Source organism: Pleurodeles waltl, chromosome 2_1 (genome assembly GCF_031143425.1).
Source record: "Pleurodeles waltl isolate 20211129_DDA chromosome 2_1, aPleWal1.hap1.20221129, whole genome shotgun sequence".
Lineage (NCBI taxonomy): Eukaryota > Metazoa > Chordata > Amphibia > Caudata > Salamandridae > Pleurodeles > Pleurodeles waltl.
Window position 1 is genome coordinate 645,259,545 of NC_090438.1, and position 24,880 is coordinate 645,284,424.

The following is a 24,880-nucleotide window of genomic DNA, read 5'->3' on the forward strand; positions in this document are numbered from 1 at the left end:
AAATGAGTTGGATTAACACATGGCCTAGGGAGGAGTATTTTAAAGAAGCCTTGGTAAAAGCAAGGCCCAATGTGTAAACAAAACAGCACATTAAACAACATACACAGAAGCCTAGGGGGGGGGGAGGTGAGATAACAAGAAAGGCTTTCAATAGTAAGTTTAAAAGGGAGCTATTACAGAACCCACTAGTGCAGTGAGAGGGGACATGCTCTTTGCTGTGTACAAACCCTAACACCCAGAGACAAGCTACAGGCACTAAATCGCTAAGGCAGGAAAAAGCCAACTTTCTAAAAGTGAAATATTCAAACTTGTATTTTGAAATCTGAGAGAGTATTTTGTATTTCAATTCTAAAGACACCAAACATGAATTGATTATATGCTCCCATTTTGAAATTACAATTTACTATGTGCAAGGTAACTACAATGTATTCCTATGAGAAAGGTATGCCACGCAGTAGTGAAAAGTATTTTTCAGTACCAGGATGTATACATTTGTACATATCTATCCTTTGAAATACATTGGGGGTGACATATGTATTAAAAAGGAAGGTATGTGCCTGGCAAAAGGTTTATTTTGCCAGGTCATAATGACATTTTAAAACTGCACACACAGGCTGCAATGGTAGGCCTGTGACATGGTAAAGGGCTACTGAAGTGGGTAGCAAAATCAGTCCTGAAGGCCCACTAGTAGCATTGAATTTACAGGTCCTGGGCAAAGATAGTGCCACTTTACTAGGAACTAACAAGTACATTAAATATGCCAATGGGACATAAGCCAAATTTACCATGTTTTAAGGAGGGAGCACACACATTTTAGCATGGATTAGCAATTGTAAAATACACAGAGTCCTAAGGTCAACAACAAAAGAACTCTGCAAAAAATAGAGGGTAAAGACAAAATGTTTGAGGGTGACCCTCCAGAGAAGTCTAGGGACAAAAGTGTTGATGTTGTGTGAGTGGATGATGTTGGCCGGATGGATCATGAGTGATGAGCCTTGAGGCATTCAGAAGATAGGTTTGCAGGCTTCTGGAGAGTAAGGTGCCAGGATGACAGTTTGTGTTCCGTTCGTTAGCAATTAGCTGATACACTGGAGGGTAATCCTTGGATGCCAATCTTGCGCAGGTGCCTAATGAGGATGGGATTTGAGACTGTGTCAAATGCTGAAGAAAGGTCTAGGTGAATGATGGCTACTGTGTCTCTGCTGCCAAGAACTATGCAGATTGCATTTGTGGTGGCCATGAGTGGTGTTTCTCCATTGTGGCTAGGCCTGAATCCAGGTGCCATGGCATTGAGGAGCTTTTGGTTTCCGAGGTGGTCAGTGAGGTGTCAGATGATTCGTTTTTCTACGAACGTGGGCAGGTATGGTAGGAGGGAGATAGATCTGTAGTTAGAAAGACCCATCTAACTCCTACCATATTTGAATTAATGGTGTCTTCATTACCATTTCAATAAAAAAAATATTTAAAATTCTAAATAAAACATTTAAGTACATTACTTAAATAGACTATATGGCTGCAAAATGCATGTATTTCTATTATTCTCCACAGTCCAAGAATCAAATACTACTGTCAAGTATCAAAATACCAAGTTTTAATATGGGTGGGTGCAGTTGCAAAGTTGGCTGGCTTGCAACTTCACATTTTTTATATCATCTTTACATGCTCCACAGTGAAGAAAGGTGAAAATGCAAATAAAAACAAGCATTTTCAATGCAACAGGTCTCGCATTTGCTCGAGTTAGAGCTATTAGTGCTGTAAACTCCTAACCGGAATTTTCTTGCCACACAAAATAACATTTTAAAAAACACAGTGCGATCACACTATGCAAAATGCAGCGTGATCGTGTTGAAATTGAAAATGGAAAAACCAAGCTTGACTGCGCTATGTAAACCCCAGTGTGATCGAGCTGCGTGGAAAATAAACAGATAAAGTAGTCCGGAAACCATACTGAAAACATCAAGCCTCATATGTTTTTAGTAGGTGACCAGTGCTGTGTAGGTGGGCTAAACACCGGAAAAGGCATGACGTATGCATACCTTTCACAAATGAAAGCAAGCGGATTTTATAAGGCAAGCCCACAAACCAATGAAAGTGACTGATGTGACATGGGCATGGTTGGAAGCCCAAAGAGAGATTACTACAGGGGACAGAGCACTTTGCGCTCGCCCCTAAAAATAAAACAAAAATGCAGTATAGCAGCCTTTTCAGATAGGAAACTGTTCATGCAGAGGTGAGAGGCCACAGTGGCAGTAGTTGGAATGGAACTTCATGGCAGCCATCACCGTCTACTTCTTATTCTCTCCCCTTGCTCAGTTTCTAGCCTGGCATTTCCTCCTGCACTTCTCTGTTCCTTTCTCAATGCCAGACAACTCTCTCATCATCCACCTGAGCTATACTCTGTGGCCCCAAAAGTCCGACTATTAGACCTGAAAGCCTTAGGGTGGTCACCCCTAACTTTTTGCCTGCCTCCCACCACTTTTTAGATGCTGTTTTTGCTGGTTTTAAGAATCTGCGCACTTTACCACTGCTAACCAGTGCTAAAGTGCATATGCTCTCTCCCTTTAAACATAGTAACATTGGATCATACCCAATTGGACTATTTAATTTACTTATAAGTCCCTAGTAAACTGCACTATATGTGGCCAGGGCCTGTAGATTAAATGCTACTAGTGGGCCTTCAGCACTGATTGTGCCACCCACTTAAGTAGCCCCTAAACCTTGTCTCAGGCCTGCCATTACAAGGTCTGTGTGTGCAAATTCACTGCCAATTAGACTTGGCATAACAAAGTATTTGCCAAGCCTAAAACTCCCCTTTTTCTACATATAAGACACCCCTAAGGTATGCCGTAGGTAACCCATAGGGCAGGGTGCTGTGTAGACAAAAGACAGGTCATGCCTGTGTAGTTTACATGTCCTCGTAGTTTAAAACTCCTAATTTCGTTTTACACTGCTGTGAGGCCTGCTCCCTTCATAGGCTAACATTGGGGCTGCCCTCATACATTGTTTGGGTGGTAGCTGCTGACCTGAAAGGAGTAGGACGGTCATATTTTGTATGGCCAGAATAGTGATACAAAATCCTGCTGACTGGTGAAGTTGGATTTAATATTGCTATTTTAGAAATGGCACTTTTAGAAAGTGAGCATTTCTTTGCATTTAAACAGTTCTGTGTCTTACAATCCACGTCTGTCTGGGTTTAGCTGACAGCTCCCTCGTGCATTCACTCAGACACACCCCGAACACAGGGTACTCAGCCTAACTTGCATACATCTGCATTTTGAATAGGTCTCCCTGGGCTGGGAGGGTGGAGGGCCTGACACTTACATGTCAAAGGACAGTAGCCTGCCCTCACACAAAGGGCTGCCACACCCCCTACTGGGACCATGGCAGACAGGATTGGACTGAAAGGGGACCTTGTGCACTTCTAAGCCACTCTTTGAAGTCTACCCCACTTCAAAGACAAATGCGGGTATTTAAACAGGACCTCTGCCCCTACCAACTCAGACCCTTCCTGGAGAAGAAACCTGAGCCAGAACCTGCATCCTGCCAAGAAGAACTGCCTGGCTGCCCAAAGGGCTCACCTGTCTGTTTTCTGTGAAGGACAGCTGACTTGCTGTTTCACTGCTGCCTTGCTGCTCTCTGGCTGTGGTGAAGAAGTGCTCTCCAAAGGGTTTGATAGAGCTTGCCTCCTGTTCCCTGAAGTCTCTACAAGAAGGACTCCTTGTGTGGCGAAATTCGACGCACATCCTCCCAGAAACGATGCATAGCCTGCACTGCGGTAAAAATTTCACTGCACGCTGTATCGGAATGATGCAGCCCAACTTTGCATCGAGAAGATTGATGCAGCGCCAGCGTAGCGACCAGATATTCGACACACGGCCCACCGGATCAATGCACAGCCAAGCCGGAACGATGCAGCCTGACTTCCAGAGAGGAATCAACGCAGCGTCTGCGGTGCAGTAGAAAATTCTATGCAACACCCACCGAATCGACACAGCCCCTGTGACTTCATCCTGCCAGCGCAGGAAATCCAAGCATTGTCCCAAGGGTGTCTGAAAACCCCGCAACCCAAAGAGAATCCACGACCGAGCGCCGGTAATCGACACAAAGCCGCCCCTGTGTGAAAATTAAATGACGCATCACCATGTGCGGCCCGAGAAAGCGACGGACACCCCTTTGTTTCCACGCATCTCCTCCTCTGCGGTTCTTTGCGGAGCTTTTTTACGCGAACCAGGTACTTTGTGTTTGAAAGAGAATTTGATTGCTTTTAAAATACTTAAGGCACTTTATATCACTTTTACAGTTGTTTCTCAAACATATACGTATTGCATTTTAATTGTTTTGGCCTGCATTAATCCAGATAAATATTATATATTTTTCTAAATGCTGTGTGGTGTATTTTTGTGGTGCTATATTGTGTTATTTCATGATTTATTGCACAAATACTTTACACATTGCCTTCTAAGTTAAGCCTGACTGCTCAGTGCCAAGCTACCAGAGGGTGGGCACAGGATAATTTGGATTGTGTGTTACTTACCATGTCTAGAGAGAGGGTCCTTGCTTGGACAGGGGGTAATCTGACTTCCAACCAAAGACCCCTTTTCTAACACCTACAAAATGATCATTCTCCACTTTCTCACTCCACCTTCTGTCCTACATCTCCTACTATGAAGGAAGGTTGAAGAGGACCTAAAACACTACAGGATTTTCTACCATTGGTTATCATACTCACAGGTAATCTTGCACTGCAGTGACCACCAGTGGAGTTAACCTGACCTTGGAAAAAGTCAGGAGAAGTTGTGTAATTTTGATCAACCATGGCTAACATTGTGATGAAGCTTTCCCAATATGATATCAAGTAACAGGCTATCTAAACTAACTCCTCTTATCAACATTAAGCTATACTTCATTACTGTACTGAGTAACATAAAGGATTCTGAAATTTGTAACAGTCTCCTCATAACAGGCATTCTCTCCTTACATTAATCAAATTAGATAATTTGTCATTCATACCTGGCAACCGTAAACATATTTTCAACATGTAACAGGAAGAAGAGGCAGGGCCTTAGTAAGTAGAGGTTCTGGAGAGGGGGCAGAGGCTTAAGCCCATCACTGCCAGACCAATCAAGGACAGTTCTTGGAGGATGCAGTGTAATGGACAGAGGATGTGGCTTAGAGTTTTCAAAGCCTCTGATGGACAGTTGGCTGTACACAACCTACACACACAAGCTGGAAACTCACTCTCTGCAGGGTGACCCACTTAAGTTGTCTTACACAGTGTATTAAAAGCTCTTCATAGAGGCACTGTTTAAATATAGCCGATATTGTGCAGCACAGAGTAGTACTATATGAGATGGCAGGTCTGGGCATTGCAAAGTGACTGCTTTGCAAAACACATACAGAGAGAAAGAAATATGCCTTTGTTTCAAAAATGTATTTCCAAAAGTTTATTTTCTAGACCATGCATTCATTTAACATTTGCTCTTGGTAAGCCGCCCATCTCTACTTTTGGAAATACAGAACACAATTTTTGCGGTGTGATAAAAAGACCACAAAAACTAGAAGTGGGTGCATTCTAAAAAAAAGACACATTTGGTCAATAGTCTATTCATATTTAAAAAAAAATGTTTCAAACAGAGTGCAAACCAAGCTGTAGTGTTTGCAATGCACAAAATTTAGAACATTATACATTTCTCATATTTATTTTCTTTTAAACAAAATGTGAGCCCAGAGGAAATGATTCTCTTTCAGAACCAATTTTTAGCTAAATTAGCTTAGGAGTTCTTGGGATGGTTATCGTCCCTGCATACCATATGGCCATGTACCCCTATGTTGAGTGACCTAACTGCATATGGATATTTTGCTTGGACCAGTGGGATCCAGCACACCCTGGAGGATAGCTACAGCTTCCTGTAGACAGTGGAAATGTATTGCTATTTTAAAGAGTGTCTGGACAACTCATTGGATAATGCTCTTCTGTTAAGGTGGCAGAAAGACATTCAGGGAACATTGGTTCACTGCTGATCTACTTGGAGGAAGGAATGTAGGCACCTAGAAAGAAGATGGAGAAAAACTTATGACACTACTATTAGAACAGAATATAGGAACTACATCAGGTGCTATCATGTGGAGATCAAAGCATCTCAAGCTGCCTTTTATTCTACTAAAGTTGCCAATTCCTCCAGCTCTTCAGAAGAAATCTTTCTTACAAATATTATTGAGACCACGGCAGCTGGCTGCGCTTCAATGGCATCGGTCCAACACTGTGAAGAACTAGCCCATTTCTTTAAAAAACATAATGGATATCTAATCTTCCCTCCATAATACCTCTGATTTGGCTGTCATTTGCCCCAACAGAACTTCCTGTGCTCCTTATGTGTTCCCTTTTGGTCTTTCCATATCTTACTGTGTGTTTTGTTAAGAATCTTTTAAACTCTGTAAAATCAGGCTCACCCCTGGATCCAGCGCAATTACACATTCTTCATCAAGGGTCCAATGTCATTGCTCCAGTATTGACAGAGCTATTTAATCTCTCTCTATCCTGTGGGCTTGCCCCTCATCAATGAAACATGCAATCGTTAAGCAACTTTTAAAGAAACCTAACTTAGAGCTGTCCAATATGATCAACTATCTCTGCTTTTCTTGAATCAATGGCACTCCTTCATCCAACCTAGATGGCCTTCCACCCTCTACATAGTACAGAAACAGCACTGTTTTCAGTGGCTGAGGAACTTAGGAACCTCCTTGATCAAGAGCACTGGATTGGCTCCCCCCCTACTTCCTGGAGAATCGTTCTTTCCATGTCTAGGACATGCCCTTTCACCCAGCTAGCCTTCCATCTTGTTGTGGAGTGCCTTAGGGCTCCTCCTGGAGCTCCACCTTGCTTAATCTCTATTAATGCCTTCTGGCTGATTTAGTTTGATTGCAAAGGCTATCGTTGGTTTCCTATGCCGATGATACTCAGCTAGTCATGTCCATTTTCTGAGCTTAAATTCTGGTCACTTACCTCTGACTTCTTGTCTCCAGAAGTAGCCTGCTGGATAGCTGGCTGCAAATTGAAACTTAATGAAGACAAAAAAGAGGTTATGCTGTTGGGCAGCAATCTTAGTAACCCATCTCTGAGTTCTCTACCAGACTGTCTAAGTAAACTGCCCACTTCTAAAGATTCAATAAAGAGCCTTACGTTTTGACACGATTCTGACCTTAGAAAGGATGTTCAAGGAAAAAACTTGCAGTCAGCTCTTATGGTATTCTGAAACTTCTGCAGATGGTCTTCTTTCTCCTTCTCTTTATGGCTAGAAGATTGATTGTTCTGGCCCTTGTTTGGTTTCGTCTTGACTGGAAATGCCCTGTTCTTAGGCTCACCTCACTATGTTGTCAGGACGCTGCAAATTGTGCACAATACTGCTGCACACATCCTAATGAACATTCTTAAACATGTTTCGGCCATCAAGGCCTTGAGAGAGGTATACTGGTTTCCTGTGGAACGCCGGGTGCGGTTTAAGTCCCTTTGCATTGTGCACAGGGCAATCAATAACAAGGGCCTTCTTCTGCCAAGATCTTTAGTCTGCCCATATCGCTCAGGAAGAATCCTTTACTCATCTGCTGAAGGTCCCCAGGATTTACAAATCCCACTGGGATGGCTGGCCCACTTCTTTTATGGCCCCCAGACTCTGGAATATTCTTCCCCTGTAATTGCTTCTCCTGGAGTGCGAGCTCTCCTTTCTGCAAGGCTTTGAAAATCGGTCTTTTTGGCACCTGAATCCCCCTGTTAGTGCAAATCTGTAGCAAATCTGTAGCAGCACTGGGAGGCCTCCGAGTATCCATGCGCTATGTACGAACCCAAGAATAGAACAGAATAGGATTGGTGTCTGCGCAACAGCCAGTCCGTTAGAGGTGAGGGGACATCACCTCAAGTTTGTAACTTGCCTGAGAAGCTCTCCGTTTTCCTAGCTCCTAGAAGCCTGCTTGTGCAAAGAGGGTAGAAGAGTGCCTGGCTGCAAGAAGAGAAGCCCGTTTTAATAATAGGAAAGTCAGCCTTAGCACAACAAATGAATAGGCGCATACCAGATTTCTACTGAGAGCCTCAAATGTGGCCCTCTCGCTGGGAAAGGGGGGCGAATAATCTAGGTTGGGGTAGGGGAGTCAATGTTTATTTGACCAGTAAGATAAAAAATACTTCTCCCCTCTAAATGAAATATTGCATGCTCCCTTATTGTGCCACTAGGGTCAACATGTTTATTATCACTCATTGTCCTATTTGTTGCATCCGCCGGACTATGACTCGTGCTCTCCTTCTGCAGTCTAAATTATCTAGTCTCCTGCAATTTCCTCTCGGAATTGCATTTAGAATCTACCTCATTGGATTCCTATTACTAAAGCATTTGTCATTTCCACTGAGAAATGCTCCAAATGTTTGTAGGTAGGCCATTTGCCAGGAGACGAGCAGTTGGTCCCATTACCCACACAACGCCGCACTCAATATTTCAGTAGTTACTAATCAGTTGTATTTTTATTATTTTCCGAAAAGCTTGCTCCTATTTAATTAGTTTTCCATTGTAGACATTTTCCTGACAACTCGCTTAGTCATGATTTTCCCAGTCTGCCAAAATGCATTTTACACAAAGAAGGGTGCCATAAAATGAAACCATGGTGCTGCGTGACAAAAAAATCTATGTGTTTTACGTAACAAAAGTTCTAGAAAAAACATTTGTATTGCTATACTTTAAGAATGACTGTGCAGGTTATTTTACATCACTAATTGGACTTGAAACAAACAATAAGAATCAATTTTTTTTTCATTTCACAGCCAATGAAAGCAGAAATTCATCTCAGATAAAACACAACACATATACCACTAAGAAAGTGCCTAGTAATATACCGTAGTACATGCAGCATAGTGTTACCCATGTCAACAGCAGAAATAAGTTACTATAGTAAAAATTCAATACAACACAGCCTCATTCATTCCCACAACAGAAGGAGGAAGCAAAAGCCAAAAGCAGACATTTAGTAGAATTGAATTTTGGAAGTTCTTTAGGAGACGCAGCCGATCCCTTATAATCCCTTAACCTCAGGCACTGCTTTAGCAACAGTCACTGTTTTCCTTCTGCAGCTTCCAGTAGGCATTACTCTTTAGGGATTGGCGTAGGGCAGCGCCGGTAGTCTTTTTGCTGTGCTACGCCAAATCAAATGGGCAGGAATGCACCGTATTTATGAAAATGCAGTATTCTTTCACCCAGCACTAGTGAACAAGTTGGTGCCCAGCACCAACGCAGGCATCCTTCCACCATGGTGCAAGGGTGTCTGCTTTGTTGGCAAGACCGTTTTTGTGCAGGAAGGGACACAATGCAGCACACATGGAAAGAGGAAAATAGGAAGAGAATTGAAAACATTTTGCCTCATTACACATGCTCTGGGAGGGCGTACAGTTTTGGCGCTGCCCCAGGTTTATGTGACTTTGTAAGTCTGAGGCAAGTATCAAAATCCATGGGTGCTGTGCAGGAACACCCACCTCAATGCCCATTGAACGCCTCCTTTACTTTACACTGAACAAGGCTTTGTGTCTCCTCATAGATAAGATTAAGAGGCCTGCACCACCAGAACATCTAAAAAACTGATGCTCTGGCAGCGCAGACCTCTTGTAAATAACCCCCATAGTTCATCCTCACAAACTACTATTGAAAGCAGGTGGAAATGCATGTGGCAAAAATCAGCATAATACAGTCAATATAGTCGTGTAATATTAGCTTCCTCAACCCCGAGCTCTGGGGATCTCCTCAGCACAACAGACACTGTGCAGTTGGCCCCTAGCCTGAGAGCTCCTGACTGGGTCTGGGGTGAGTGGGCCCCTCCTTCTACTTTGCAGGCCCCACACCCCTCAAGTTTCCTCACACCACCGAATCAATCGTCTCCGATTGCAAAGCATCTCAACTTCATACATTATCCAAGTATTAAAGAAAAATAGAAGTTCCTTTTCAAGAGAGCTAACTTGCTCGGCTTGTCCAATGTTTACAACTTGTGTCTGGCACATGCAAAAATAATGGTGGAGCTTAATTGTATCAAACATATCTGCAGGAGTAAATAATTCACAGACAAGCTCCAGAAATTGACTTGCAAAAGTAACAAAATAGTAATCACACAGAATGAGTCACAAAACATTAAGGCCCTCATTACGACATTGGCGGTAAATCCCACTTACCCCCGTGGTGACGGCCGTCAACATACTGTCGCAGAGGTGAACATACGTTCACCATATTATGACACACACACACTAAACCGACAGAATACTGCCACAAACACATATCTGCCAGACCAAAGGTAAGTGGTAAAGTGTTGGTACGAACACCCATACCGTCACACAAACAAAACAATGTCCTCCACATGATGACCCACGAATCACCACGGCGGACATTGAACAATGGTAAACCATTGGAGGTACACACCGGCGCAGTCAGAATGGCCACCCAAATACAAAACAACAAAACATTGGCCAAGATTAAAACCACACACCTGACACTGATACACACTGCACACCCACCCACCCACAGCACTTTAAAACATACACCCACATTACACACAACCCTTTTCGAACATGAAAAATAGCCAAGAGATAGCCAGGCAAATCACAGTGACAACTAACCACACTACAAACATCCATCCATATGTCACACACCCCACACCCCACCACATTATACAACGCCCACTGTATAACACACACCACACAACACCCATGCCCCGCAAAGGCACCCCCGTTTCACAGATGAGGAGTTGCGGGTCTTGATGGAGGAAATAGTCAGGGTAGAGCCACAGCTGTTTGGAGCACAGATACACCAAATTTCCATTGCAAGGAAGATGGAACTGTGGCGGAGAATCGTGGACAGGGTGAACGCTGTGGGACAGCATCCAAGAACAAGAGACAACATCAGGAAGAGGTGGAATGACCTATGGGGGAAGGTACATTCCATGGCAACAAGGCTCCAGCTGGCCATCTAGAGAACTGGTGATGGACCCCCACCTTCTGACCTACAGCTGACAGCATGTGAGGACAAGTCTTGGCAATACTGTGTCCTGAGGGACGCACTGTAATAGCCAGAGGACTGGACACTGGTGAGTCAAAATGTACTATCTATCCCCCGACATACCTGCATTTCACCACCACCCCTCACCCTGACACCCATCACTCCACTCCATCCCACACAGTGCACCACCACAGCTGACTAACCTCAATGCCAAGCCCTGCATGCCATACTCACTGCATGACCATCCCTCCCAGCCCTGCATGTACACCCACCACCAATGCATGCACAGCGTGGAGAACTAACAATCACACAATACATCACCATACACAAACTAAGGTGGTAGGTCAACAGCAACAATATAGGGGAAGCTAGGGATGCAGAGAATGTCACAGACATCCCCACAGGTGCCCCAGCCAATTTGAGCGGCAAGGAGGTGCCACAGCTACCCAGACCCCCAACAGAAGATGCCCCCAGTGATGACAGTAACTCTGGACTTCTGGATCTGGATGAACTTCTTGGCCTATCAAGGACCACTGATCAGTCTGGAACCCCAGTCCACACCCACTCCACCACAGAGCCTACCCCCTCAGTATCTAACACCACAGCAACCACCCATCATCCCCAGACCTCTGTCCCCAGGACACGTCAATCAGCATTATGCCCACCTGTACAGGGACCCCCAGTCCACACCTCACAGCCAAGACAATCAGGGCCCTGGGGTCAGTGGCAGTGGGCACACCTTTCAGGTGACACAGGCACAGGGGGTAGGGACGGTCAGAGGACAGCTGTGTGCCAGGGGAAGGATAGGCTTAGGGAACCAACTGGCCAGGAGGGACTCACCAATGTCCTGGGGGCTTCCCAACAATCCAAGGACAAGATGGGTCAGATTCTAAACATAATGCATCAGAACCAGTGGCTGCAGGAGGTACACCATCAGAAGATAAGATTTGCAGGCCCTCAACACCACCATGGTCTCCATAGTAGGGGTGCTGGCTGGTATGGCCAACATCATGAGGGACTACACAGCACACCAGCATGACCCTTCCACTAGCCATTCAGCTGAACAGCCCTCCACATCTGCTGCAGCTAGTTGACAGGAGACCCTGCCACAGGACTCACAGGCCACCAGCACTCCTCCCCTGCAGAAAGTGAACCACCCTGCAAATGTTCCCTGCGACCCAGACAGATGCCAGAGACACTTGCCAAGACCACCGCCAGAAAATGAGACCCTCCTGAATGTCCCCCTTGTGTTCCACTCTGTCACCTTGTTCACTTTGAACTGCCATTGCTCCCCTTCCTATGGCCCATTGGACACTGGACCTGTGCTACAAAGAGACTGGAACAATACCCTGGACTTTCCTCTACCATCACCCCATTCCATTGCACTATTCCCCTTTTTTTTTTCACTTCAATAAACACCCTTGAACACAACTTGAGTGACAGTGCTTAATGTGACAAAAATGTGCAATAATATCAACAGTTACATCTTGTGCAATTGTCCTGAAATTTGTGATTGCATAGAAATGACGGCCAGTAGCTGTGTGTAGCCATCACATCAGCACACAGTTGTAATAACACCAACATCTGCAAAATGAGAAGGCATGGGTGACAGTCAGTTGAGATGCAAATAAAGTGACTGCTATCATGCTACAGCCACACTGAAAAGATAAATAAACAGAGGAATCATCAGTTCCACTGTCTTACCAGTGTGTCATTGGAAGTACTGCCATATTACTGATGTCCTGTTGTCCACATCCTCATCCTTCGCCTCCTCATCCTCACTGTCCTCAGGGTCCACTGCTGCCACAGGAGCATTTTCACCACCCTCCTCCTTGTCTGAGGGCCAGGTTGTGCAACATGCAGCATACAACAACTATCTGGCAGACCTTCCCAGGGGAGTATCACAGGGATCTACCTGTCAGATGGAGGCATCTGAACCTGGCCTTAAGGAGGCTAAAGGTTTGCTCAATTATCTGCCTGGTTCGCCCATGAGCATCATTATACCGATTCTCAGCCCCTGTCCTGGCATTCCTCATAAGGGTCAAGAACCAGGACAGGTTTGGGTAGACAGAGTCACCTGCAAGAATTGAGGTACAAACATTAGCCTTGCACAATGGTATGGGGGATGACTCCTGAAGGCATACACTGATATGCATTCAGTGGGGACTCAGGCTTACCTACTAGCCACACCCTGTGCCTCTGTAGTTGTGCTATTATATTTGGGATGCTGATATTCCTCAAAACGAAGGCATCATGTACTGACTCAGGATACTTGGCAGTGACGTGGACGATGTACTGGTCAGCCAGGCACACCATTTGTTCATTGAGTGAGGGGAAACTCTTCTGATTTCTGCACACCTGTTCATTGTGCTGGGGTGGGGGACAAATGCAATATGTTTTCTGTCAATGTCCCCAACAATATTTGGAATATGTCCCATTGCATAGAATCCAGCCTTCACAGTGGCCAAATCTTCCACTTTGGAGAAAGCGATGTAGCTACACATCTGTTTGAGCAAGGCAGACAAAACCCTTGCCAGCACTTTTGAGAACATTGGCTGTGACATTCCTGACGCCAAGCCCACTGTTACTTGGAAAAAATCTTGTTGCCAGGAAATGGAGCTCAGATAGAACTTGCACAAGGAGGGGGATCCCAGTGAGGGATAGCTGACATCATATAAGGCTCCAATTGAGTACACAGCTTTGTGATTGTCCCCCTATCCAGTCTATAGGTGAGTATTATGAGCCTGTCTTTCAGTGTAGCCAAGTCCACAATGGGCCTGTACACGGGGTCTTGCCTCCTCCTCCTATTCCTCCACAGTGGTAAGTATTTAAGGGACACGAGAGTGAGAAGGGTGTCACAAACTGAACAATGGAACCACCACCTCAGTTTAACTGAGCATGTACGCAGTTGGACAATGTAAATGGCAAGGTATGTACAATTGATAGCAATGATACAGATTCCAATTTCAGATTGTTGACCACCACCATAAAATGGTGACTGCCTGTTCTGTATGTAAGGACAGTTAGAAGATATGTAACTCCATCGGCGTTGGGCGTCATGGCGGAAGTCAGTCTTGCACCGCCGTGCTATTCCTCATTATTCCTCATTGGCTTACATGGGGCTCTATGGAGTACAGTGTCCAATGAGGATCACCAGTGCCGGTGACGGTGTACACTGCAGAGGACGTGACCTCCATTTTCTGTCTATAACCTCACTTGATTCCTGACTTTCCACAGGACAACACCTCCACTGAGTATGTTGCGGTAACCTGTGTCTGGAACCTACCAAGGCCCGTGTGACAGGGGAGAGGGCCCCTGCCTTCACTTTAGAGGAGTTGGAGCACCTGGTGGATGGGGTACTATGGACAGCTGTATTTGCCTCCACACCAACATGTGAGTACACAATGTGGATGATCCATGCAACAAGATAGCATGGACATGTGTGTGGTGGCAGTGTGTCATTTGGGTAAGGGGTGTGTCTGGTGGTAGTGTACATTCAGGGCTCTGAGTGATGTGTGTGCCAACTGAGGGGAAATAGTATTTGTGGGCCATTTGTTTGATTGGCTGGATTGTATGGTTAATGGTGTCCTCCTGTCTGTGTTACCTCTGCAGGTCAGCACCCATCAGAAGAAGGGATTGCGGTGTACCATCACCAAGGACATGCGGCCCCTGGGGGTCTATAGCAGGTGGCTCACCCACTGCAGGAAAAAGTGGGAGGATTTGAGACACAGGACCTGGAAGACCGTGAAGGCCCTGCTGGAGATGGCCTCCCAACAAGAGAGGGGTACCCGTCGGAACCTGACTCCACTGATTGCCTGCATACTGGCGGTGGCCTACCCAGAGCTGGATGGGCACTTGAGGGCAGCACAGCAGCCACAAGGGGGTGAGTACAGTGTGTGTAACAACCATCTTTGTTACCTGATTTGGGATCCTGGTGGAGGGTTTCAGTTAGTGGGTGCCCTTTAGTGCCAGCTCAGACATTCCTGCATGGTCTAGCTCAAGGTAAATGAGTGTATGGCTAAATCTTGTTAACTAGCTTGGTGGCATTCCATGCCAGACAGGGCTTAGTGGGTCCCAGGAGGGTTGCAGATGCGGTGGTTGGCTCTCATCCTGCTGTGGTACCTAACCAATGGAATGCCAGTGCAGTGCATAGTGCTCAATCGTGATCCCTGTGTGTGAAGGTAATGTGTGTGCCATATGTGGTGTTAGTGCTGTAATTGAGCCAGTGCTCCCTTTCTCTCCCACCCATTTTCTTCTGTCATTCTGTCCATGTGTGCATTAGCGTCATCTGGCAGAGGAGCATGTCCACTGATGCCGAGGGGACCATTGGGACGGAGGGCGAGAGGAGCACCACAGCGGCGACAGGAGGTGACAATACTGACATCCCAGATGCAGCAATGCAATGCCTGCCTGGAGGGCATCCGCAGTGGGTTGGCGGCCCTACAGAGATCGTTTCAGGCTCTGGCCTCCTTTCTGATGGCAGCCAGTGTGCCTGTTCCTACCGTCCCCCCTCCAACTACCACTTCCCAGTTCCAGTCTCCTCAACCCCAACCTCTTCCATGCACACATACAGACAAGCATGCACACAAAACATCACCCAAGAGTGGCACAGACAAACACAGGCAGCACACTTCAGGCCACAAGCACTCACACAAACAAAAGACAGTTGCACACACAACAACATCCACTGTCTCCCCTTCTCCTCCTCCTCCTCCTCCTCCCTCACACTCACAACCGTACTCACACCTGCATACACTGCATCAACAGACACCACCACCTTCACCACATCATGCAGCACACACACCTCACTTGCAGACACCTCCACAACATCCATCCACATATCCAGTTTGTCCTCTCCCGCCCTGCTCCCTCTCATTAGAGACACAAACTCTCACACTCAGACACCTAACAGCCATCCACCTCACATACGCATACTGTCCATGCACCTACACCCAAGGCCAGCAGATGTACCTCCACTTCCATCCCTCCTCCCACATCCCTCCCCAACATCTCTAAAAAGCTTCCGTGCCCAACTTGACCTCTTCCCTCCCCCTCCACTAAATTGGTCAGCTGCTGGCACAAAGGGGCCCCTGAGTGTGACACCAGCCACTCCTAGTAAGAGCAGAAAGGGAGGACTAGGGTGGAGATAACAAAGGGACAAAGGACGGGGAGAGTGGAGGCACCTCCTTGTACTGGAGGCAAGGACACAAGTCACATGTCAAAGGCCAAGGGGGCCCGTCACAAGAGGGGACACACGGATACCCCTCCACCACCAAAGAGTACCAAGGTTCCCCCTCCACCATCAAAGAGTGCCATGGATCCCCCTCCACCACCAAAGAGAGCCAAGGATACCCCTCCGCCACCAGAGAAAGCCAAGGTTCCCACTCCACCACCAAAGAAAGGCAAGGTTCACACTGCACGACCAAAGAAAGGCAAGGTGCCCCCTCCACCAGCAGAGGGCAAGCTGAACCAACAAAATCACAAAATAGTATACATACAAATTTACAACCGCCTCATACATGAGAGGATATTTAAACAGCACAATAAAGTTACTGCTTTGATGCTACAATTATGCGTTGTAGTTTGGATTGTATAAAATTCAACATAATAACAGCCAATTCTAGGTTATAATTTCCTGATTCAAATTCTCGTGTTACAGGCCTGATGGTAGCCAATCCTGGTCAGGGCTTCAAATTTGCCAATTTCAAACACTTCATGCCAATGTTCAAGACATGGCAATTTACAAGCCGATGCGCGTTTCGGTGAGTCAAGAAAAATATAAATACACCTTCATCAGGACTTTATGATTCAGTATAATTGGCATACATACATCTTGTAATCTGCCTTAGATATGAAAGAACTTAGATATCCCTTACAGGCTGGATTAAACACTCTCAAACTTCAAATTTGTAGTCCAAAATGACGGACTAACACATGGATATAGCTAAATGAAGCTATGCTCTCTCACTCTACAAGTTCACATGGTTTAAAAAACGTAATCCACAGGGGAAACCCACAAGGATACCAAACTTGTAGGGAACAACTTGCTAACAGTATCAGCAGGATCCAGGACATATGACCAGCACGATGATCTCTCGAGGTTCTGTGTTATTTGTTTATTTTTGCGTATTTACTGGTATGTTATTTATGTTTTCATATATGTATGTTTCATTTAGGTTAGGGTGTTGTATTATATTTTTTTGGTTGATTCTATGTTGATTATATTATGTGCGAACTGAATGTTTAATTAGTTATAATAAATATCTAAATTGAAATATATTGTATGTTGTATATTTGAATTCCTATGTTTGCTATGTTAATGGAGAGTAAACTACGTTATACTCATAGTTACCTGATAGGTATGCCTGACCACACAGTCCATGGCAGCTCGGGAGTGTGGTAAGAAGGACCTGGATTCTGAAACAATGGCCCAGGGTCCTTCCAAGAAGAGGAAGGGTAAGGAGTCTGCAAAACTTGTTCCAGAGATTTCCTGGTTCAGGAGGGGGCTGACCTTTAGGGTGATGCCCCGGTACCTACAAAAGGATACATAGCTGAACTGGCAAACCTGCGTCAGCTGTCCAACTGGCAGCAGCAAGGAGGTCCCACCAGGGAAAGATTTTGGAAGGAGCAGAGAAAATGCCATTCTCTTGTGGGTCTTCAGCAGCAGGAGGAGGTCCAGGAAGCTGGTGATGCCTCTTGCAAGCACCTGATCTGCTGGGAGAATGCTCTCCTGTATAATGAGTCTAAGGATCCTGAGCTTGGTGCAACCTGTGCGTTGGTGGTCTCCAAGTGCTACAGATCCTTCCTACTGGGCCTGGCTCATAATATGCCAATGGCAGGTCATATTGGGCAAGATAAGAGCTTCGACAGGCTTGTCACCCTCTCTTATTGGCCCCAAATGAGACAGCACACAGCTTCCTACTGTAGGTCCTGTCACAACTGCCACGTGATTTGCAGAGTCACAGGGTAAGTGCAGGCCCCCTGCAACCTATACCTGTCATTGCCACCCATTTGAGTGGGTTGGCATCATTGTCATGGGGCCGCTGGATCTCAAGACAGCCATGGGGAAATGATTTGCTCCGATCTTTGTAGACCATGCCACTCAGTACCCTGAGGCTATCCCTCTGAGAAACGTAACTGCACTTGTGATGGCCAGGTCACTGATGAGTATATTTACCAGGGTGGGTTCCTCCAAGAAGATGGTGTCTCACAGAGATACCAACTTCATGTCCAATTACATGAAGCACATGTGGAAGGATTGTGGGGTAAACTATAAGTTCACCACCCCTTACCACGCCCATACCAATGGGTTTGTTGAAATGTTCAACTGAACCCTGAAGGGCATGTTTATAGGTCAAGCCAATCCCATGAGACATAAGTGGGATGCCTTTCTACCATGCCTGTTGTTCACATATAGGAAGATACCGAGGTTGGCTACAGCCTATTCCATCTTCTTTATGGGAACCTTGTTAGAGGGCCTCTCACTCCAGTTAAGGAGGACTGGGAGCAAGCTCTCAGCAGAACCACCCAGGATGTGATCAACCACATGCTTGCCTTCTGCAACCAGACAGCATGCTTCAGAAAGCTTGCACAAAAGAACCTAGAAGGCAGCCAGAAGAACATGAAATGCTGGTATGACCAGAATGCCACTTTTGGGGAGTTACAGCTGACCAAAAAGTGCGGGTCATGGAGCCTGTGAAGCCTTGTGCTCTGCAAGACTTCTGGTCTGGGCTTTATGAGGTTAAGGAGTGGACGAGTGGTATCACCTATCTGGTGGAAGTCAAAACTCCTAGAAACTCCTTGAGGATTCTACATGTGAACTGCCTCAAGCCCTACTTCGAGAGGTCTGAGGTGACCATGCTCTTTGTAACTGATGATGGGATGGAAAATGAGGGTAATCCTCTCCCCAAACTCCTGTCTTCCAAAGAGCAGGATGGGTTAGTAGAGGGTGTCAGCCTCTCCCATACCCTGACCCTAGACCAACAGAGAGACTGTTGCCAGTTGCTGTGGCATATTGCCACTTTATTCTCCCTTACGCCAGGGCTTACTACATGGTGCACCCATGTTATGAACACTGGGGACAGTCCATCTGTAAAGAATAAGATGTACTGGTTGTCTGATAAGATTAGGGCTAACATCAAGGGAGAGGTCTCCAAGATGCTGGCATTGGAGGTTTTTGAGCCCTTAAACAGCCGTTGGTCCAGCCCAGTGGTGCTGGTACCCAAGGATGCCCCACCAGGTCTCACACCTAAATTCTGGTTCTGTGTAGACAACTGTTAGCCCAGTGCAGTCACCAGGACTGATGGTCACCCCATCCCCCAAGCTGAGTAGCTCATAGATCTACTTGGAGCTGCTATGTTCCTCAGCAAATTTATCCTAACGTCTGAGTAATGACAGATTGCCTTGACCAATGGGGAAAAAGAGAGATTTGCATTCTGTACCCCAGATGGGCACTTCCAGTTACAGGTCATGCCCTTCATGTTAAAGGAAGCACCTAACACCTTCTAAAGGTTGATAAATCAGGTCCTAGCTAGAATGGAGAACTTCATTACCGCTTATACATAGACAACATTGCAGTATTGAGTGCTATCTGGGAGGACCACCTGTGCCACTTGAGGTAAGTGCTTCATGCTCTGCAGAGGATAGGCCTGACTATCAAGGCCAGTAAGTGCCAGATAGGGCAGGGTACTGAGGTCTGCCTGCGACACCAAGTAGTAGGTTGCAAGGTGCAGCCCTTGCAACTCAAGATTGATACCGTTCTGCTTTGGAAACATTCCAAGACCCAGACTGAAGTGAGAGCCTTCCTAGACCTCACTGGATCTTACAGGAGATCAATCAAGGGATATGGCACCATTATTACCCTCTTGAGAGAGCTAACATCCAAGAAGCAGCCACATCAGATGATCTGGACAGCAGCATGTCATAATACCTTTGACACCCTAAAGGATACCATGTGCATAGCACTCATGCTCTGGGCTCCATATTTCCTGAAATAATTTGTTGCTCAGGCAGATTCCTCAGAGCAAGGCATAAGGTTTGTGATCTTCCAGCTAAATGAAGAGAGCTTGGATCAACCTGAGTTTTCATCAGTAGGTGATTACTTCCCAGGAAACAGTTTGGAGCGGATTTGAAAGGGAAGCCTTTGCTGTGGTCTAGGCACTGAAGAAGCTAAGGCCATACCTGTTTGGCACTCACTTCCGGGATCAGACAGACCAAAGGCCCCTCAGATGGCTAATGCAAATGAAGGGTGAAAATCCCAAACTGTTGAGGTGGTCCATCCGTGTATAGGGAATGGACTTTGTGGTGGAATACCATCCTGGACCAGACCATGCCAATGCTGATGGTCTCTCCATGTTCTTCTACCTCATTGAAGAGAACATCTAAGGGGTTGGGTAGCTCTCCCTACTTTCAGCTGGGCAGACAATTGTAAGACCTAGCATCCTAGGCATGGTTTCCCCTAACATTTTGCTCTCTGACTTCCTGTCTGTTTTTCTGCTGGCTTTTAGGATGCTGTGCACTTTACCACTGCTAAAATGCAGGCAGTCTGCATGCTAAAACATGATAACATTGGCTTACCCACAATTGGCATATTTAATTTACTGGTAAGTCCCTAATAAAGTGCTCTTTATGTGCCTAGGGCTTGTACATTAATTACTTCTAGTGGGCCTGCAGCACTAATTGTGCCACCCACCTCAGTAGTTTTGAAACATGTCTCAAGTCTGCTGCTGCAGAGCCAGTATGGGCAGTTTTAAATTGCCATTTTGACCTAGCAAGTGCATACACTTGCCAGGTCCAAATCATCCTTAATACATATGTCACCCTTAAGGTAGTCCCTAGTTAATTCAAAGGGCAGGGTGCAGTGCATTTAAAAAGTTGCTGTTTAGTTTTATCATGTCCAGGTAGTGGAAAACTTTCAAATTCATTTTCCACTGCTGTAAGGCCTATCTCTCCCACAGGAAAACATTGGTATTGTCTCAAAGCACCTTTTAAATGTAATTCCCAATTGGGAGCAGTTAGGACTTGTCGGATTCTAAATTCTGTGTCTGAAAATGCCACTTTTAGAAAGTTAGCATTTTCTTACTTTAACCAGTCTGTGCCTTAGACTGTCTCTGAATACACATCGGGCCTCGCTGGGTGACAGCTATACTGTGTGAATTCCCTCTAGACAGTTACAAACACAGGACACTCAGCTGGATCCATTCTGATGGGTCTTCCTGGGTAGAGAGAAAAAGAGGGATTCACACTTACACTTCAACAGATGGTGTCCTGTATCAACACAAAGGACTGATTCCACCCTACATATAGCCTGGCAGACAGGGCTAGCATGAAAGGGACCCTCATGCACTTCAGAGGGCTCTTTTGACATATCCCCTACATCAAAGGTCGTTTTGGGTATGAGTACTGGTCCCTAAACCCCACTAAACTTTTTCACTCCAGGGTCCTGAGGAGACTCTGCAACCAAAAGGAGCTACATTGCCCAGGAGTGACTGGCACTTTACCATTTGCTTTGCTGTGTTTGCCTGCTGATTGCTTTGCTGTCAGGAGAGGCTGCCACTTTGCACTGTGCTCTGCTGTGTTGACCTGCTGCCTACTACCTCTGCAGTGAGGGGGAACTAAACCTGACTCTACAACCTCTGCTCCCTGAGTGACTTCAAGAGCTTGTTGGCTTGCCATCTGTTCTCCCTGAGGTCTCAAGGACATCAAAGACCTACTGTGACAGAAACTGCGCCTTGTGGCCAGACTTAAGGCTCCGAGTTGCCTGAGCATTCTATTACTGCTGGAGCAGCTGAGGGATTCAGCATGGTGCACAATATTGCTCCAGTGCCACCATGCCTCTCTGTGAGGCGATCTGCCTCATGCCACAGTTATCCCAGTGCTCCCATTCCTCAAAGGTCAAGCAAGGATGCCTCTGGTGAGCCCAGTACCTGGGATCAGTGCTTCTCTGCTACAGTGAGTGTTGGGATCCCCAAGGGGTATGGGAGTCCTTTCAGTTGCCAGAATGAACCCGTCCTTCGGTGCTCAGGGGCAGAAGACTTGCAAGGGTCTCTACAGCAGCGTAGCCACCGAGCCCCACTGCACCTGCGCACTGGGCCTCTCAGTAATGCTGACCCTGCCTAAGGCTTCCGACTACCGGAATGGTGACCTCCACCCCCCAGATACTATGTCGCTAGGCTCTTGAGGCCTGTCTGTCAAACCCCTCCTCAACAAGGAGATTTATAAGGTGGGAAAGTAGTCTTATTGCAAGCTGGTCTCTCTGCTTCCTTCTGGAATGTGAGACAGAAAATTACCATAACTCCCCTTCAGGGAGTGACCACAACTTTTTTTTGAGCACTTAAAAACTACCCATTCTGAGCATGTGTAACTGAAAAAATCTTTGTTGAATTTTTATAATTTTGGTCACTTTTATTTCAGATAATTAATATTTATTTTTCAAAAAACGGTGTAGAGTTGTTTTGTGTTATCCCCTACTGTCTTATTGTAATAAGTGTTGCACACATGCTTTACACATTGGCTCTCAATTTAAGCCTGACTACTCTGTGCCAAGCTATCAGATGGTGAGGACAGGCTAATTTAGGGTGTGTATCTAACTTTCTCTGACTAGGATTGTGGTCCCAACTTGGAGAGGGTGTACCTCTGGCAACTAGAGACCCAATTTCTAACAACCATTTGTAAATATATGACATAATGGTAGCCACACATTCCAAACTGTTGCCAGCACAACCACATAATACATACAATGTTTTCTTTTTTTTCTTTGAGTTGAATCACTCTCAATAGTAGCACTACTGCCTTCCAGCATCAATAGTATCTGTATTCCTTAGTGGGCCCATTGTTCTGCTGTTGTGATGGAGAGACTGCCCTCCAGATATATAAATGACTGTCAAGCTGGTGGTCATTTATAAAGCATTGCTAGGTACTGCCATCACAATGTTTTTGCCACTGCATTTTGCTGTTTGGTAGAATGCTCCATGGGCATGAAGGAGACTTGCACCAAACAGTTTTCTTTTTTTTATTTTCAAAAAGGAAATTCTGAAACAAGATTTGCCTTTTAACGACTGAAAAGAAAATGCTCCCCTTGCAACGATTGTCCTCTGTCATGGCAAGTGGAGCATTTAACAGTTTCCCCCTCCCTCTACCTCCAGGTTTTTCCGGGCAGTTATGGGCATTTAAATTGACTCATAATTCTGCCCATCTAAATTAGATGGTCAGAATTGAAGGTCTGCCGAAATGGCCCTTGTTCCACAGTGCCATAGAAGGGGTTTAATCATCACTCAACCTATGGTCTGCCAATACCTAAATTTGGCAGCCAGACCATTAGCTTGGCAGTATACACACTCCGTCCTCATTGAGACATAGTGTTCCCATTGCCAAGATATAAATCATACCCTTAGTACTTAACATCCCAATCCACCTAAGAGTATGCTTTGAAAGCCCACCAGGACCTAAGGGGAAGCAATAGAGATTCACAGGGTATCAAGTAGAGGCCAACTGCACAGCCGAGTGTAAGCCCAGTTGAAACTGACCAGCTGGGCAGTTGCAGGAAAGGTCCCTTGTAGCTTGTCTACTTATTTGTCCTGGGTACAAGAATGAGCAGGTTCAGTCCTTCAGGGCCCCTCTCAGGTCATAGACAGCAGATCTAGTATTCTTCTGTCCTTATTCAGGTCCAGCAACGTTCTGAAGCTGGTACTTGGAGATGCAGCATTTGTGCCAAGAACTTGCTGGTTGGTAGGAATATGACACCTGGGCATGCCCTACCTAGTGGGGTAAATGTTTTCAATCTAGGATTACCCACTTGGGGCATTTTCAAGATGGGGAAAGTAGTGTTTAGCCACACTAATCTTGGAGTAAGAGAGCTGAGGGGCGTTTGGCGTCCTCCTACACTTTACAGTAAAATCCATTGTGAAGCAGTTATTGTGTTCACAATAAACCGAAAGACAGAAGTGTGGTACAACAAAAGCAAGGTCTTTCGCAACCATACGGTGGACACAAAAGAATTATCTTGGCATCCCGTTTCCTTCCTCTCAAATGCGCCCAAGTGTTATATGAGAACCCCAAAGACATAAGTCTGGTAAGACAAAAGTATGGTTCTTCTTTAACTAGACAGTGGATTTACAAGAATTATCTTGGTATTCTGCTCCTTTCATTTTAAGTGATATATGTGGCTCAGCAGCCCTGTAAAGCAGTATTTTGCACTGTGCTATCAAAAGGAGTCGCACAGCCCTACTCTGGATATTCGGCAAAGCTCAGAGGAGTCATCTCTGCTTATATAAGTCAACCTCTTGTTTGTTCCTGGAAGACATTTCAATTTTTTTTTACACCACTTCAAAAGCTAATCACTGGCTGGGATTTGGCAGAGGATGCTAAATAGGCTTCTGACAGTTCAGACAGGCAAACTGTAACTATACTGAAGTTTTGTTTGCTTAATATTTATTAAAAATATGACCACTGTCGAATTGGAATTTAATAACTATTAAAATAGTAGTCTAATTATGTTTCTAACTATTCCCATTCCTGAGAAACAGTGATAGAATTTCAACCAGAAATTTGGTTATCTACATGGGACAACTAGTTCTGCCACGGTGAAAAATAGCTTTTGGGTTCTAGTCACTTTAAGGGCAAGTTAACATTACATTTCTACATGTCCTGCTTTTAAATTCCGTTCACCCTGCCTTGTGGGCTACAAAGCATACATGGGGTGACATACATATTTAAAAGGAAACTTTTGATCTGTCAAAAGTGTTTATTTTGGCTGGTCAAATTGCAGTTTTTGCATTGCTATTGTCAGGCTCCAATAATAGGCCTGAAGCCATGTTTGCACTGTCACTGTAGTGAATGGCAGAAAAGGTGTAGCACTCCACTAG